This window comes from Rhipicephalus sanguineus, chromosome 4, assembly GCF_013339695.2.
Source record: "Rhipicephalus sanguineus isolate Rsan-2018 chromosome 4, BIME_Rsan_1.4, whole genome shotgun sequence".
Taxonomy (NCBI): domain Eukaryota; kingdom Metazoa; phylum Arthropoda; class Arachnida; order Ixodida; family Ixodidae; genus Rhipicephalus; species Rhipicephalus sanguineus.
The window spans coordinates 23,083,264-23,099,911 of NC_051179.1; positions in this window are offsets into that span (position 1 = coordinate 23,083,264).

The window sequence follows — 16,648 nt, forward strand, 5'->3', positions numbered from 1 at the left end:
AGTGTCACTGTTCTTTTCCTAATTAACCACGTTGACCCCTGCTTCTCCCGTTGTCTATATAATGCCAAAAGCGCATCGGAAAAATGAAAGCTGCGAACGAAACTGGGAGATAAACGATGCCATCTAAATAGAAATCGGCCAAGAGTGGTGGCATACTGCACAAGTGAACACTGGCTCTCTCGTTCTTGAGCGAGAAGTCAGGGCAAAGAAAGAAAGAAAGAAAGAAAGAAAGAAAGAAAGAAAGAAAGAAAGAAAGAAAGAAAGAAAGAAAGAAAGAAAGAAAGAAAGAAAGAAAGAAAGAAAGAAAGAAAGAAAGAAAGAAAGAAAGAAAGAAAGCAGAGCTTCGGTGCTCGCCCATGCCACGGTCCCACGACTTCGTACCGCCGGAGGAGCCGTCGAAGCACTTGAGATGCGCAGGCTGCCGGACTTGTTTCGCTTGCGATGTCACGGCCGGGGCCTGGCCGGCCAGGTTCGCGGACCGGCCTCCTGGCGAGCCGGGCCGGATTCGGTGCGACGATGGTCGGCGAGCCACCGTGACCTTCAACTCCGATGCTGCACAGACTGGACGGGTTTGCGCGCTCGCATGCATCCTTCTTCGCACCCGCTGCTCTCGCGTGGTGCACCACGCGTCCTACAGTGTTGCGCTGTGCATGCGCGAGTACTTTGCACCTATACGCCCGACGTGTACGTATAAGGCTCTATATACAGCCCAGGACGACCACGCTACATGATGTCATACGCGAGAGATCGCACCGATTCTATATAGTAGTTGCGCGCGTGTGAATTGTGAGAAGAGCGCGACTTGTGAGGTGCAATCGGTATGCTCCGTGAGCAAGACTGGCCCGTGTGGTCCCAGAATTTATTGGAGAAAAAAAATGGATGGTCAAGCGTATAGCGTCGTTCTTATATTTGCCTTTACTTTTATTCGTTAATTCTTTTTTCCCCTCTGTTCACTAGGAGTTGCCATATTTCTTACAGGCCCGCTTTGCCACCTAGTCCCAGGTGGCAAGTTCTGAAAAAGGCGGGTACACGCACGGATAAGCGCAGGTCATTTGACTGATCTGATGCTTTTAGGATTGTGAAATCAGGGGCGCATGCAGCCAGGATCTTACTTCGTTGTGGGCCCAAACCCACCTATAGTATGTTCGCAGTTTTGTATGTGCGCGTGTGCACGAAATGAAAGCATCATCGACGTATACAGCGCTCCAGCATGAGCGTAATGAAATCGGGTGTTCTCCTTGTCCGTTGCCCATCTCGCACACGCACAGCACCGCATTGTTATGAACACGTAGGGCTTTGCCTCGTCGCGTGGCACTTCTAAGGTGAGAACAATAAGTTCGCGTTACCCGTGGGTGGTGTCGGGAACGAGAGGCAGGAGTGTTCGGTTAGGAGGAGGAGGAGGAAGAAATGAACGAAAGACAAGGAGGTCAACCGGACGCGCGTCCGGTTTGCTACCCCCAGTAGAAAAGGGTTGGAAAAAAAGAAAGATCCGGGGGAAAGGCGCTATCAGGATGGGACAAGTGCGCCTGTTCATTACACGCTTACAATCGATCACTAAGCCCGCTCAATTTTAGAAAGAGGGGGTAAAAGCCGAACTCACTGAGTATTCATAATTGATTTTTAAGGTGCAAAGCAGGACATACACAAGAAAGGACACGGGACGGGGTGTCCTTTCTTGTGTATGTCCTGCTTTGCGCCTTAAAAATCAATTATGAACGTACACCAACTTGCGCAATAAAGTTCACTGAGTATTGTGGAAATCACACAAGTAAATGAGTAATGGTGGGCGGGGGCGTAGGCAGACATTTTTTTCGGGGAGGGGGGAGAAAGGGGGAGGGGGGCACCTCCTTGCCTCCTTGATCTGAAGTGGGGGCCGGGCAGGCTGATGTGGTTGAGTGTCATTTTGGGCTGTGTATGCCATGGCAAAAAAAAAAAAAAAAAAAAAATCGGGGGAGGGGGGCATGGACTTGGTGTGCCACCCCCTGGCTTCGCCACTGATGGTGGGTATCAAAATCTGTAAGTTCTAACGCATAGATTTATAACACTACAGAGAGAGAGAAAAGGTTTATTATGGCAGAAAAGCTGAGAGGTCGGCCTGAATCAATGTTCTGGCCTGCTACTCAGCAGTAGGAAAGGGGATAGTGGTAGTATAGAGAGTGGAGAGAAGATGCGGATGATGATGATGGAAACAAGTGGCGACGAAGTGAGTCCTTGAATGTCCAAAAACTATTTACAGTCTCTCGTCGAGCTCTGTATCGCGCAAAAACATGTTCAGCGCTTTCAGAATATCGCGCTGATGACATGGTGGTGGTCCCAACAGAACTTTTTCTGAAACTTGTTCCTTCGATGACAACAAGACGGCCGCCATTGAATTTATTTGCGTGAGGTATCGTGGGCAGACGCACAGGAGGTGTTCGATAGTCTCAGGAGTGCCACACATCTCGCAATTGGGACTGTCGGCACGGCTGATAAGGTGTAGGTAACGGCGAGTGCCGGTAATGCGAGCTGCCTGAGGTTCTCAGCAAGGGGACGGAGGGGTGGTGGTAGAGGCTTAAAGACGTGGTGGCTACCTGCGCTCCCACCCCACCCCTCTCCGTAAGCGACACCTATGCACAGCGACAACACACAAGAGCTGTAACACAAGCGCTCACGAGAAGCGTGCGCGTGCCTACATACGGTTACAGGCTAACACCGCTAGCATACACACCACCACCAAGACCAACAACAACAACAAAAGCGACCAGCATCGAGCATTCGGTTGAACGAACTTACGCGACCATCAGCCACAAACACTTTCATGTCCTTTTACGAGCAACATTCGGCACTGCCCAACCCGACTGGACCTCTCTCGATCTCCTCTCAGAGGGTGCGTGAAATCGCGTCCATTAATCTGCCGCTACCAAAGGGAAAACGAGCAGTCGAGCCGGAGGTGTGAAGTAAACGCGAGTGGAGATAAATTGCCTCGACACATGCGGCACACGGTGGTCGTGCTGCTGCTGCTGCTGCTGCTGCTGCTGCTGCTGCTGCTGGTCGCATGAATTGCGCAGAGACATCTATATCTGCGGGTTCTTTCGTTCCATGGACCGCACTGGTCCGCATGCAGTGTGTTTTGTGTGTACGCAAGGCGTTACACAAGTAACAGGTCTGACAAATTGCCCGACGAAGCACGGGCATCCCGGGGTATAAGGCGCGGAGACATTGCACGTTCCTTGGTACATACACGAAGCGCTCTCCTGTATACCCGGACCCTCTGGACCGTTCATCAGGACGAAAACCACGCTCTGCTGGAAACCAACTTCAAGTGGAACGTGAGAAAGTATTGCCAGGAAGCAGTAAGGGGTGACACTCATGCAATAAGAAAAAAAAAGAAGAAAAACGAGGACACAAGCAGTTTTTTTTCAACGTGCGGGTTGATCTTGAAGCAATATTGAACGTGGACGCCGAGAGGTGAACTAGGCTGCGCGATATGTATAAAGAATGCCGCGGATTCATTGCAGTATACCTACCTGCTACAGGTGGTTGTACGAGCATTTTTATATACGGCAGTGCGGTGTTCGACATATGTATACATCGTGTCGCGAACAGCAGGGAGCTCGAATGTGTGATGTGACGATATCGATAAGCATCGCGCTCGTTGCGAACTCGAGCCTGTGGCCGCAGTATAAAGAAGTGTACACGTATATCGTAGATAAATTAGAATGGTTCCGTCGTGTGATAGGTTGGTCGGGGAAAGGACTCGACTGGGAATGCGAACTATGATAGTCGAAAGCAATGCGCACTGCAGACACGCAGTCACGCATATGCGCCGCCTACGAAACAATGACGTATGCCTTCTCGAGCAACACCGAACGGGATTTCTCCGACTGCCACCAAAATGACATACACTGCATAAAAGCTGGTTAATTCGGATTTCACGGGACCGACATGATATCCGAATTAATCGCATTCCGAATTGTCGAAAGTATCAAGAAAACATTAAACAAATGTCTATTACGTCAATGCATTTTCATTTTCTTGGTGAATACGTAAATAGTGTACTTCGCATAAGAGCAGTGTGAAAGCCGCAATTTTCGCCACTCGCGACTTTGTTCACAATGTGACCGCGGCTCAAGACCTCCCTGTCTTAACCAACATGAAACGTGCTAACCTGAAATTGACCACAAACGTCGTTACCGTCGTTACCGTACGGTTCGCGCTGATGGCGATGGCGATGTAGACTGCGCCGCATCATTTCGGTTGTCCGCGAACGTTGTATTCGTTCTCTGCGTCGCACATCTGCGGCGCTTCGCGCTCGGCGCGCTCCGAGAATCGTCCGAATTTACCGGGTTGGGGCCAAATGTGACCGAATTAACGACAGTTTGAAGCTGTGAAACAATACATATGCTTACCGGCACCAGAGAACGTGTCCGAATTATCCGATTTTCCGAATTAACGGGTGTCGAATTAACGAGCTGTTACCATAGTAGCAGTATACATCCAGTATAGTATACACAGCGTGTTTATAAGCATTCTCTCAGGTGCATTGGTTGCAGAAAGGACACTAGAGCGCGCACTTTTCTGGGCGGACGATGCACACTGAAGTTTTGTCTCTGTAAAAGGATCTACCGACTATTCGGTACAGCGTTATCTTCCGCAGCGACTCACTATGAACGTTGAAGCGGATATACAGCGGGGAACGAGGAGATCGCTTGCGGCAGGAGCGTAGCCAGAAATTTTTTTCAGGGAGGGGGGCGGCACCTCCTTGATCTGAAGTGGGGGTCGGGCAGGCAGATATGATTTAGTGTCATTCTGTGCTCTGTATGCCATGACAAAAAAAAATCGGAAGGGGGGGGGGGGGGGGCTCCCTGGCTACACCACTGGCTTGCAGTGATCGCACAGAAGTGCAGTCACCCGCTCCAATGAGGTCGCTGGCAAAATTTGCAACGTCACAGACAACTGCAGTGCGATTTGAATTCAAGCCTGGGTGTTTTCAGCCGTCTTTCGTCTTTATGCCTGTTTTGACTTACTCCAAGCGTTCATCTGGGGCTGGCCACTTCGGTGTTGCGGAAGCGTGATTCACAAACACAGCTTAACATTCCTTCTTAGCGACCACTTAGAGCTTTCGGCTGGATGGCCCTGCGCAATTACCGTTCTCGTTCGCTCTGAGTCAAGAAGAAGTTGCCGGTGGCGCCTAAAGACGCTGACACTTTGCTTTCAAATCCACGAAAGGTTAGAAACGAAAGACGCAGCTGGTACGATACAATCGCATGCAAATGAACTGGCTTCGGGCTCTTTCCCTGTTATGACTATATCTTGCACAGTGGGGCACTTTGCTTTTTCTCCGCTTAGTGGGTACGGTGCCGACCTGCAGGAAGTTAGAAGATTCCGGCCGGATTCTACATAACCTGAAGACGCCGTGCTGCCGATAAGTTTTACCCCTTTCATACTCCTCACTTCACCTCGACGCTGTTACACTCGAAAGACTGGACGGCATCGTGAAAAGGGCTTAAGCGACCGTGAGGACTTACATTCCACTCTGCACATTTCCAAACTTCTCACGCTTTAAAATTCTAAGCATGGGAGATTTAAAAGCCCACGCCACGCTTAAGATTCATCGCCCCTCTTTAACTACTCGAAGAAGGAGAGGCCGTCCGCGGTGCCCTCTTTGTTATACTACAAAGTGACGCTCGAAGAATTACGCCAACGAGCACGTGCTCAGAAATCGAGAAAACGATCGAAGCTAAGGAAAACTGTCGAAGAAGAGAGAGAGAGAAGGAGGGAAGAAGAAACGATTGAGCAAGAGTGCGGCTTCTTCTGCCGAGCAAGAATTTCGTCAAGGTTGTTCTACGCGCGAACGGCCCTTAAATCTTCGAGAACGCGTCGGGCACGAACAAACGCGCCATAAACCAAGCCGCTGCGTCGGCTATGTATGCTGTGGGTATACACGAGCCGTCTTCCTTTCTAAGTGGGTGGTGGGCAGCGCTGACCGAACGGCGCTGGACTCTCAGCTATACGGAAAGCCACTCTAAAAAAATAATCACGATGAAGCCTATGCGAGAGTGATGTGTACCGTAAAATTCGATGTGTAGTACGAATTAAAAAAAGGCGTGAAAAAAATCCTTCGGACCTTATACTGTCGTACTCAGGTTAATAATAATAAATAGGGTTTAACGTCCCAAAACCACGATATGATTATGAGGGACGCCATTTCGGAGGGCTCCGAAATTGCCGTCGAGGTGGGATTCTTTAACGGGCACCTAAATAGAAGTACACGGGCCTCAAGCATTTTCGCCTACGTCGAAAATGTTGCCGCCGCGGACGGGATTCGATCCCGCGACCTTCAGGTCAGCAGTCGACGACTAGACCTCCGTGGCAGGTGTCATACTGGGGTTTCACTCTCACGGATTCACATAACTACTACAACATTTTCCCTGGTATCTTAGGTTTATCGAGGCGGAGCTGGCGTCTCGAATAAATGGATCAATATGCGAAGAATAACTGCGGACGACTGTGAGTTAGCACGAGTGCAACTGCGCTTAGTGTAGAGTTGCGCATAACATGAAACTGTGCTTTGTGTGAAGTTGTGCAGAATACTAAACAATAATACCTTATGTATAATGCATGTTCAAGTGCCTCGCGAACACTCGCAAGATCTCTCTGTTACGTCAGAGCTCTATAAGGGAAATGCAAATAACCACTTTTTCTGAGAAATTGCTGTAAGTATAGACCATGAAGTGTTTCACATTTGCTTGTCAGCCATGCTTCACAGGCTTTCTGTGGTCATCATATCTGAAAGCCTAGGGGTGACAAGAAGTCCAAAAGAAGTTGGACTGCTCAAGGATTTTGTCAATTGATACGTCGTAGATATGTGTAGAAATACAATGTGGTATGCGGGTGAACGTGTCTATTGAAATTCTGTGTCAGAACCTATACAAAGAACATGACCTAAAATGAATTTCTATGTGAGTTCTGCTAGTTTACGTGGCAAGGTATTTTTGTCGAAATGCCGTTCAGTGGCGAATTCCATCCAAGTATTCGCCCTCCCCTTAACAAACGCACACGAATACACAAATTAAACCTATCCTTATTAAACCTATCAAACTATCATTCAACCTATCCCCCGAAGGTGGCGGGTTCGATCCCGGCCGCGGAGGTCGCATTTCGATGGAGGCGAAATGCTAGGGGCCCGTGCACTGTGCGATGTCAGCTAGTGCATGTTAAAAAACACCAGGTGGTCAAAATTTCTGGAGCTCTCCACTACGGCGTGCCTCATAATCATATCGTGGTTTTGGCCCGTAAGACCAACCTATCGCTCTTCGTATTTCCATCTATCGGCTACGACCTCGACCGTGAAATATCTAAGACAGTAATTTTAAAAAGGTTCTCGGTCATATTATACAAGCAGCAGCCCAGCCTTTCCCTACACTTCTAATTACGTTTCCATCTTTCGGGCACAAATTTGGCCGTCGCACTCGGCTTCACGTTACACGCGGGTGTTCACGGTACAGCAGTCTGTCCAAAACTCCGCGCCGCGAAAAAGCCGCAGCGTCCGATTCCATCTTCTGAGAGAGTCCGAGCACGTCCCGTCGTCGCTGTTCAGCGGCGGCCACGTTCCATGGTCCCCCCCACTTCTTAAGCTTTTCGAATATATACGGCAGAACACACCGCCTCGGCGACCCAGTCCACTACTATTAAATAGCTTCAGACGGCGCCGACTCTGAGAAAGAGGAAATCGGCGTGAGCGTCGAAGGCGAGCTTGTTTGCTCGACGAATCACCTTCGTCGTCCAACCTCGTATCGATACAACATCGAAGCGGACGCATTGCCTCTTCGTTATTCCGTGCGCGATGCAATAACGGAATTACGCAAACCGTACGCGGGAAGTTGAGTGGAAAGGAGGAGGATTAGGAGGAGCGAACGAAAGATGGGTGCTCCGACTAGGCTGATACCCCGGAAGAGTGTTCTGTAAGAAAAGAACTTAAGAAGAAAAATCCGGCAGATCCCACGCATTGTGGGAATCAATTTCATTCGAAGCAGTCAGGCAGCGGCGGCCAATGCCGGATTTTTCGCTTTGAGCCAAGCGTTACGAGTTGGTTCGACGTCTTCGTGTAAATTGAGTGTACAGTTGTGCACATATCGTGTGCGTACCAGGCACGCGGGTAGTTCATGGTCTGACGTAGCGTCGGCACTCATGTTAGGGCAGAGACGTGAGTTTCATCGCCAAGAAATGCACGGTACGGTGCGATGACGTGCATATCATACGTAGCGGTCGTAGGCGTATTGGCGCGACCCTTGACTACAGCTTGATGAGTCAAATATGTAATGTTTACTACATTGATGTAAAAGCAGATAGCCGACACTGCCGCGTACCTTAACTGTCCCACTAATTGTCCCATTAATGTTTCAAAGGGGGCGCCAAGTCAAGTCTGTCCCATACCTTGACTAAGTCGGACCGGTCCAGTCATTGTTTAATGAGCCGGGTTATGACCAGTCCGCCGCGGTGGTGTAGCGGTTACAGTGCTCGGCTGCTGACCCGAAGGTCGCGGGTTCGATCCTATAGCCGCGGCGGTCGCATTTCGATGGAGGCGAAATGCCAGAGGCCCGTGTACTGTGCGATGTCAGTGCACGTTAAAGAGCGCCAGATGGTCTGAATACCCGGAGCCCTCCACTACGGCGTGCCTCATAATCATATTGTGGTTTTGGCACGTAAAGCACATATATTATTACTATTGGGTTATGACCATGCAGGTTATTTGACGAAAATGGCAGCCGAAGACCCCTGAAGTTGCATTCAAAGAACTTACTTCCCCTCTTAAATCCCCGGAGCACGGCACGAAAGGTAGGCTGTTGTGAGAATCAGATAATTGCTTCATTTTCATTCCTGCATCTATTGCAAAGCTTGTTTTCGTTGGGATTCGAACGAAGGGGGGGCAGGGGGGGCAGAGGGGGGGGGGGAGAATGCGGTGAAACTTGAACACCTCTGGTGAAGGGTTCTGCGCTCGTCTATTATACCAACAATTTAAAACGGTGGATCGAGATTGAATACAACGTTTCTACTATAGCTGTATACATAGCCGAAACTATAGCCGTCAGACTTACTGTCTTTTCGCCAACACAGTGCAATACTATAGCAGTCTTTTGCCAGAGTAGGGCTATTTTTATTTTTTTTTACATACACTGGCTGCACGAGTGTAAAACGTCGCCACTTGTTTTTTTTTTCTTTTTTTTTTTTAATTCCCCGCAGAAAACGTGCAGCTCCGTCCACTTACACGAGGGCACATGTTATAGAAGAGACTTGTCATGAAAACTACGTTTGCTGCACCGCGGTTTTGGTGAGCGCAGGCAGTAGACAGCGGACAAACAGGTGTGCGTTGCGAGCGCAGGGCGCCATTTCGTCTGCGACTGATGGCGCTGTCGGCGTGCATATGTGACGACGACGGCGAAGTTTAAACACCGAAGCTGTTTAGCAAATCGTGCCTTGTTCACCCCGTAACAAAAAAATCATCATCATAAACGTGTACGCGCCACAGAAATTGGGTAAATCCCACCACACACAACTTCCACTAAAGAGGAAGAAGGCAACAGTCAGCCCAACAAAAAGTTCAACAACGCTACAGCCACGGTCCAAACCAAGTTCAAGCAAAATTTCAACATCGCTACACAGCCAAGTTCAAGCCAATTTAAAGCAAAAGTGCAAGCAAAAGTTCTGCCTAGATACAGCAATAAATAAGCATGAGACCGATCAGCTTCGCTGTGTAGCATTGCGCGGCTTAGTGTAAGCTTTAATTGAGCCATTTTTTAAAAAGAGACGACGTTTCTTTTCGTTTGAAGACTGAAGAGAGTCGACGGCGAAGTTCTGAATCGAACTGCTGGCCGTGTGCCAGAAAGCTGTATGGTCGTATGCATCTTCCAGGATAGAAGTGCTTACGGATTGTTTCAAAACGGACAGGCTCCTAGGCCTCCTCGCCGTGAAGTCGTCTCTGTGCACTGCCTGTTCGCGATGTATTTAGCCAAATTTTATCAAGATCTGCGGCAGATATGGAACTCCTCGCGCTTTTGGTGTTCAGGAAAAGACAGATAAGCAGCCAGTGGATGCAAATGAAGGCGAAGTGGGAAGTCGGACGTTTTTTGTAGAAGACGATGCCGACGTCGCGCAGTCTGCTCTGATCGGCTGCTGCTCAATCAGCCGAGTGTAGCGCAATACGTCATAGCCTTTGCCATGCACTACACTCACCCGTATGAACCTGCACGAAGTAAAAAAAAACCAAACAAACAATAGCATAAGCCGTCGCTAGCCAACGTTGCATTCGTGCAGCCATACTCAGTCGATATAGGCTGCGTTACCCGACATTAGCCCATATTCAGACAACCATATATGGTTGTCTGAATATGGGCTCAATGAACTGTGCTCAATAAATAAGTCACGCTTGTAAGCGTGACTTTGCCAAGATATGGCAACACTGTAGCCGACATTTGTCAAGTGTAGGCAATAGTCAGCGTTACCGGTCTTTCATAAACATTGAGCCTTCGTCAACCAACATTAGCTGTCACAGAGGGAACATTAAACGCTAGCCCGCCCTATACTCATCATTCAGCCTTCAATAGCCAACACTGGTCAGTGCTGGTAGTATGAGAGTAAAATACGGTAGTTCAGGAAAACACAGGTCACCGTTACAAATAGCTGGAGGTTTCGCTATAAGACGTGCTCTTCAACATAAAACCAAAACCAAGAAACGACAGGGTGAGATCGGAGAGCGGATTCTTTTAAGATCTGCTTCAATGGTTTGCGCCGACATAACCACCGGCGCGCCAGCCATCTCGCGTATGGTCCGCTAAGTGCTAAGGTTGGGCAACCTCCGATGTCGATATCTTCAAAAGAAATCATATATGCTACGATCAGTCGCCGCCCGCAGCGTCAGCGAGAGGTTGTCTCAGCAGGAGATTCGTTATTTTTGTGGAATCAAAAGAAAAATATATCATTGTATAGAAGCTATCTTTTGAGTGTTTGCGCCAGTAAATTTCGTCACAACCGAGCTCAGATTGTCAAAAGCAGGAAGAATGAAATAAAATCGAGGATGAGAAATGAAATCATGCCGGCATTGCAGTCGAAAGGCTCCTCTTATCTGCCAAAGTTCGCACTTGATCGGTTGTATATACGCGTCCATGGCTGTGGTTTATACTAATACCTTGTCGTGTGCGGCTCCTTTGTGGCGCCTCTTTAAGAGGGTATACGAAGAGTATACGTTTGCCTCAGGGTCTAAATGCAATTTGGAAAAGCGTCATGCGCCGGCAAGCGCACTTGCATCCACTTGGCTGATTTGTAGTGAGATAACTAAGTGCATTTCTAAGTCGATTTCGATCGGCCGCGGGTCTATCATCTCGTCCTCCTCAACCATCTGTTGCAACCGCGGTACATTAAAATGTCGCAGTGCCGAGAGTACCACCTATTATATATGTAAGTATAACTGCACGCAGTATACAAAGTCTGCCCATACGTACCAGTTAATCGGTACACGGAAAGTTCTTTTTTTTTTCGAGGTGTTTGGGTTGGGGCTTAATATGTTGACAGTACACGATGTTACATTAACGTGGCTTATGATACCTTGTGCAAATAGAAATGCCTTTCAGCTCGTGTTTTAATGTGGTAGAGGACTACCTTTTGCATTTGGTATAGTTGTTTACTCAACTCACATTTCGTTACAACGTTATGTGTGCTGCACGTAAACTAACGAATCAATGAATCACATAAAATTTATTGAGCAAATTATTGTTGCCTTTTGTCATACACGATCGTCTCGAGAGGTCTGTGTCATATAGGAAAAAAGGCGATGCTTCGTCTTCAGCGCAAGCGCTGCCGGAGACATCACACATAAGACTAATCGACTTGTGTGTATACTATAACGCTACACACGTGTGTATGCTAAGGAACTCTCTTTTGTAGATGACTGCGTTGTGAAACAATAAACTCCATCGTTTTCTAGCCAGGAGCCCTGGACTATCAGCTTACACTGGCGATCATTGTCGATTGATTCTGCGCAATTATTGTTACAGCCACCACCACAACCAAAATCATGACCATTATTATTATTATTCCATATCAGGCCAACTCCTTTCAACACCTAACGCTCCTAAGCAGAAGTTGCCCGACGAACTACAACGAGGAAAGAATGAAGGAAGGAGACAGGAGCGAAGGCAAAGGCACGAAGGCTAACCACATGGGCGTCGGCAGGATTTTGTCTCAGGGTCGCAGACCCGCATTGCACCGTTCTGTGGGGAGGGGGGAGGGGAGCGACGATGTGGCTTGGATGGGGACAAGTGCTCCTTTTTCACTCTCCTGCAGACACCCATATCTAACCAGCGTTCATAAAAACCGGTATGCTACCGTATACACTGGGGAAATAGATAGCAGAGCTTTGAAGTTGAGGGCGTGCGAAGAGGAAGAGAGAGAGAGAGAGAGCACATACACAACATCTCAGTCAGGCACTTTTGCGTGGTATGCGACATCACTGCAAAAGGACCAACACGCTGTACAACATAGTATGGGAACATGACGACAACCGCAGCCCCCCAGCCAACCATGGGTGGTCCTGCTGACCAGCCTCGACCCTGAGGACCAGATGAGCCAGGTGGACAAGACAAGGCTAGCGTCTTGGACTGAGGTCAACGCCGCGCGCCAGCAAGACGAAGACGTCGCCTGCTCCTTTCATCAACAATGTTTACAACAATTTTGCTATCGGGCCGTCTCCCTTACTTTATTTATGTCCATAATAGCAGGTAGAAGACAACACTTCTCCCGGCCAGTCTGCGCGCCCTTCTCATTAAAGCTGTTTTTCTTTCACTCGCCCTGATGTCATATAGCGGGCAGTGCACAAGCGTGCAGGGTGACTTATGGCCAGCACGGAATCATTCCCACACTGCTGCAATCGCGATAAGGAGGCTGTTGCCGCGCACTGCCTGCTGGCCTTGGGTGCTGTAGACGAGCCAACCAGTGCGATCGCCACGGGGGAGGGGGAAGGTCCTTCATGCGGCAACGAGGAGGAAGTTGTTGATGAGCCGTACCCGTGGTGTTGCAATGGCCAAGGCAGCGCGCTCTAATACGACCATGCCGCAGAGTCCTTCTCATCTAGAAGAAGACCAAATGCGAAGCGAGAAAGAAGGTTAGAGGGGGGGTAAGGGGGGGGATTTGTCCCAGAAGAAGAAGCACGCTGATTGGAGAGAGCGGCAGGTGCTCGCGGGATTACGTTTACCCAGTTTGAATCTACGCAGGGCGGATTACGTCGGTGCTGCAGCGAAGCGGGGCGGTGACGCTTGCGGCCTTACGGCATTTGTCAAAGGATCAGGACAGGCGCGTCGCGAGCTTTTAAGCTTGTTACGTGTAGGCGGGCGAGGGGGGCTCGCAATGTTTGCTCTCTAATCTATTTATCGAGATTAGATCTATCGTTCTTTGCCCACCGTGTTCATTTTCTAATTTTTGCTGTCGGGTTCTACGCACGCGTGACCCGAGAGGCCACCGCGGACATGCGCTATGGGGGAAAAGAGGCTTTCCTCGCGAACGCGCGGAACAGTTACTCTTCACAATAGGATCGCGGATCATGCATACAAGGTAGTGTCGCTTATTGCTTTGACATTTCTCTTGTAAACTATGGAGACTGACCGAATCATGGCGGCCCACTCGACGTGGAAACAGACATGGAGGAGGAGTAGATGCCCGCCAAGACTGCCAAGCTTACCACTGCCTGTTGCAGCATCATCATCATCACCACTGCCATGCACCACCTATGACGCATGCGTCGTGCTGCAGACCGTAATCGGCGATATCAAGAATGAGAGAGCGAAAGATATGTGTCCAGTTTTGCAGACGCATGGAAGTTCGGAGAAACTGCCGCTTATATAGATGCATGTATGGGTCATGTACGTGTTGTCTTGCTCTCAACGTTTATTTAATTGAAAGCGAGGTTGCGTCAGGGTATTGACACAGCATGTTTTTTATAATTCTTTGTTTTAAGTTATAGTTATTCACGGCTCCGATGTTGATATTGAACGCCATAGGAGTAAGATAGCGCAACTTTCAACAGACGCTAATCTGTTGGGCATACTACAGGGAAGGTATGTGCAGGGTGTAACATGGAGTGTGCCCGTATATTACATTTGTGGCGCCCCAAAACCACGATATGATTACGAGGGACGCTGTAGCGGAGGGCTCCAGGACATTTCAACCGCCTCGGGTTCTTTAACGTGCACCGGAATCTAAGTACACGGGTCTCAAGCCTTTTAGCCTCCATCGAAAATGCAACCGCCGCGGTTGGGATTCGATCCCGCGACCTTCGGGTCAGCAGTCGGGCACCATAACCACTACACCGTGGCTCGTAAGGATTAATTGTGTGCGCATGCTGTCAATCATTTCGATCTCTCACTAGCCTGTCTTGATTTCGAGAAAAATCTTGCACCTCCCCTGCGCTTCTCGAGCACATCGCATTTGCAATGGACCATTTATATAGACCGTAAATGGTACATAACTAACTAAATATATGTTAATGCCGACAGATCTGTCACGGAAATTTCCCCGGACGCTTCTGCTGTTCTATCTCGAACCTCATTATGACCGGATTAAGAGCTTCACATCTTCAGCCTCTCCGTACGAAAACGATGCGTTAGTAATCGCACCATCTGACCACAGAAGCCGATGGGGCCAGCAGAAAAGAAAAGCACGAAGGAAAATATTCGTCGCGGGCGTCGCAATTGAATAACGCACCGAGGTTGTCGATAGCGCTGCGGCTCCTTTGTAAAACAGAGTGAGATAGAGCTTGAATGCTGTCACGCAATAGCTACCAACGCGAATAGATTGAAGAAACCTGCGAGGAGGGTTGGGATAGGGGGAAGCGCAAGAACGGCCTGTAGTATTACTCCACGAAGAATAACAGAAACAACGCGAACCACCGCGTGGAAAGGTGATTAGGATGATAAAAAGCACGTGAAGAACGATCACGTCGCTTGGATTTCGAAGATGTCTGATTGTTCCGTGAAAAATGCGCCGGGCCCGATATTGACCCGAGATACGCGCGGAGCGACTCTATTTTGGGTGATCAATGCAAAGGAAGAGCGATGAACAGTTGAACTTCTCAGCTCCACAAGTTTCCAAACGCGGGCTGCGACTTGGCTTCCCGAAGATCTTCGGCAGAGCTGCTGCCGCTACGAAAACGGCGAGTTATGCGCAGCAGTGGGAGTACAACGGAAGAAGATGAGAAATGGACAGCCGAGTGATGCAATACGCTGGACTGTATCAGAGTTCTGGCGATGCTTTTGCAACGAAGACAGGTAATGTTTGAGTTGCACATACCTTTGTAGCATTCATAAGTGATGAGCGGTCACAATCGGCAGCTGAATTTTAATGCGATATGCGTTAACCGCATACCCCAGCGACATTCGAAACCTGGTTCGACCTCTACTAATTGATTAAGCGTCATTGGTCAGACAACATATATCGCAATAGTTTGCTATGAATCAAAGAAGGACAATATTTTTTCAAGTGGCTCGTTTCTTTGTTAGACACAACCAAATGAATCCAACAGACAAGTTAGGCTAAGGAAACCATAGGAAACATTAATAGCTGTCCTTCAACTGTAGCGTATAGTAATTATGACGTAAACTTGAAAGTGAATTAAAACGGACGAAAAATCACACTTTCCGTCGGTGGGATCCGAACCCCAACCGTCGAATTAGACGCCAGATGCTCTACCAATTCGGCTACGACGGAAGGTGCGTCCCCGTGCCCTTCATTGGGTATATCCGTACATGTGATCCCTGGGAGTATTAGCCAGCACTAATCACTGGCACGGTGGCGAGTGTGGAACACATTTTGTCAGAGGCCGTCACGTGACTTTTGCAAGAGACGGCAGCTGACCAATAATCTCTCGCATGCTAATTTGAGGCATTAAGTCTTCCAGGGCGAGGTCCTCGCCATGAATGAACGAAAGAGGGGCAATTTTTTTAGGAGGAGGAGGAGGAACAAAACTTTATTGAATGTCCTGTACAGGGCTGGAGAGCCCGCCTAACTACTACCACGATGGAACCGGGAGGTCAAGTCTGCCCTATCATGGGCGTACTTGACAGCCAGGACTTTCTGCTCGCGGGTCTTGCGCCCTGATCACGCTTCAGAACCTGTCACGAGTAATGCCAGAGCTAGGCGACCCACACTCTAAAAGCAAATGTTCTAATGTACAGTCATCGACCTTGCATGCTTTACATAGAGTATTCGTGTCTTGAATGTTATGTTATTCCTTATATTGTACAAATGAGTAATATGATCGCGTTTGTAATTGTCTAAGTGCCACTGCTTGTGCCCTGTTAAGCTTGATGTGTGGAGGTGGAAATAGTCTCATGCAGTATTGTTTTGTAATTTCGTTGCGCGTCATGAGGGTACCTGTGAGTGTGTTCTCAAATCCAGCAGAGTTGAGGCCATTTGTAAAAGCGCCCCGGTCAGTGAGTTCGCGGGCAGCGCTGTTGGCCGATTCATTTGGATTGATGGGGCAAGCTTCAATATTGCCCAAACGAGCTGGGAACCCCTAAACATATTTTAAGTCTCGTACCTTGATTTCTTTGATGACTCTGGCCGCTTGCGGGGCTATTTTTCCACAAGTTGCCATATATGGCAACTTGTTCTGCAACTTCAG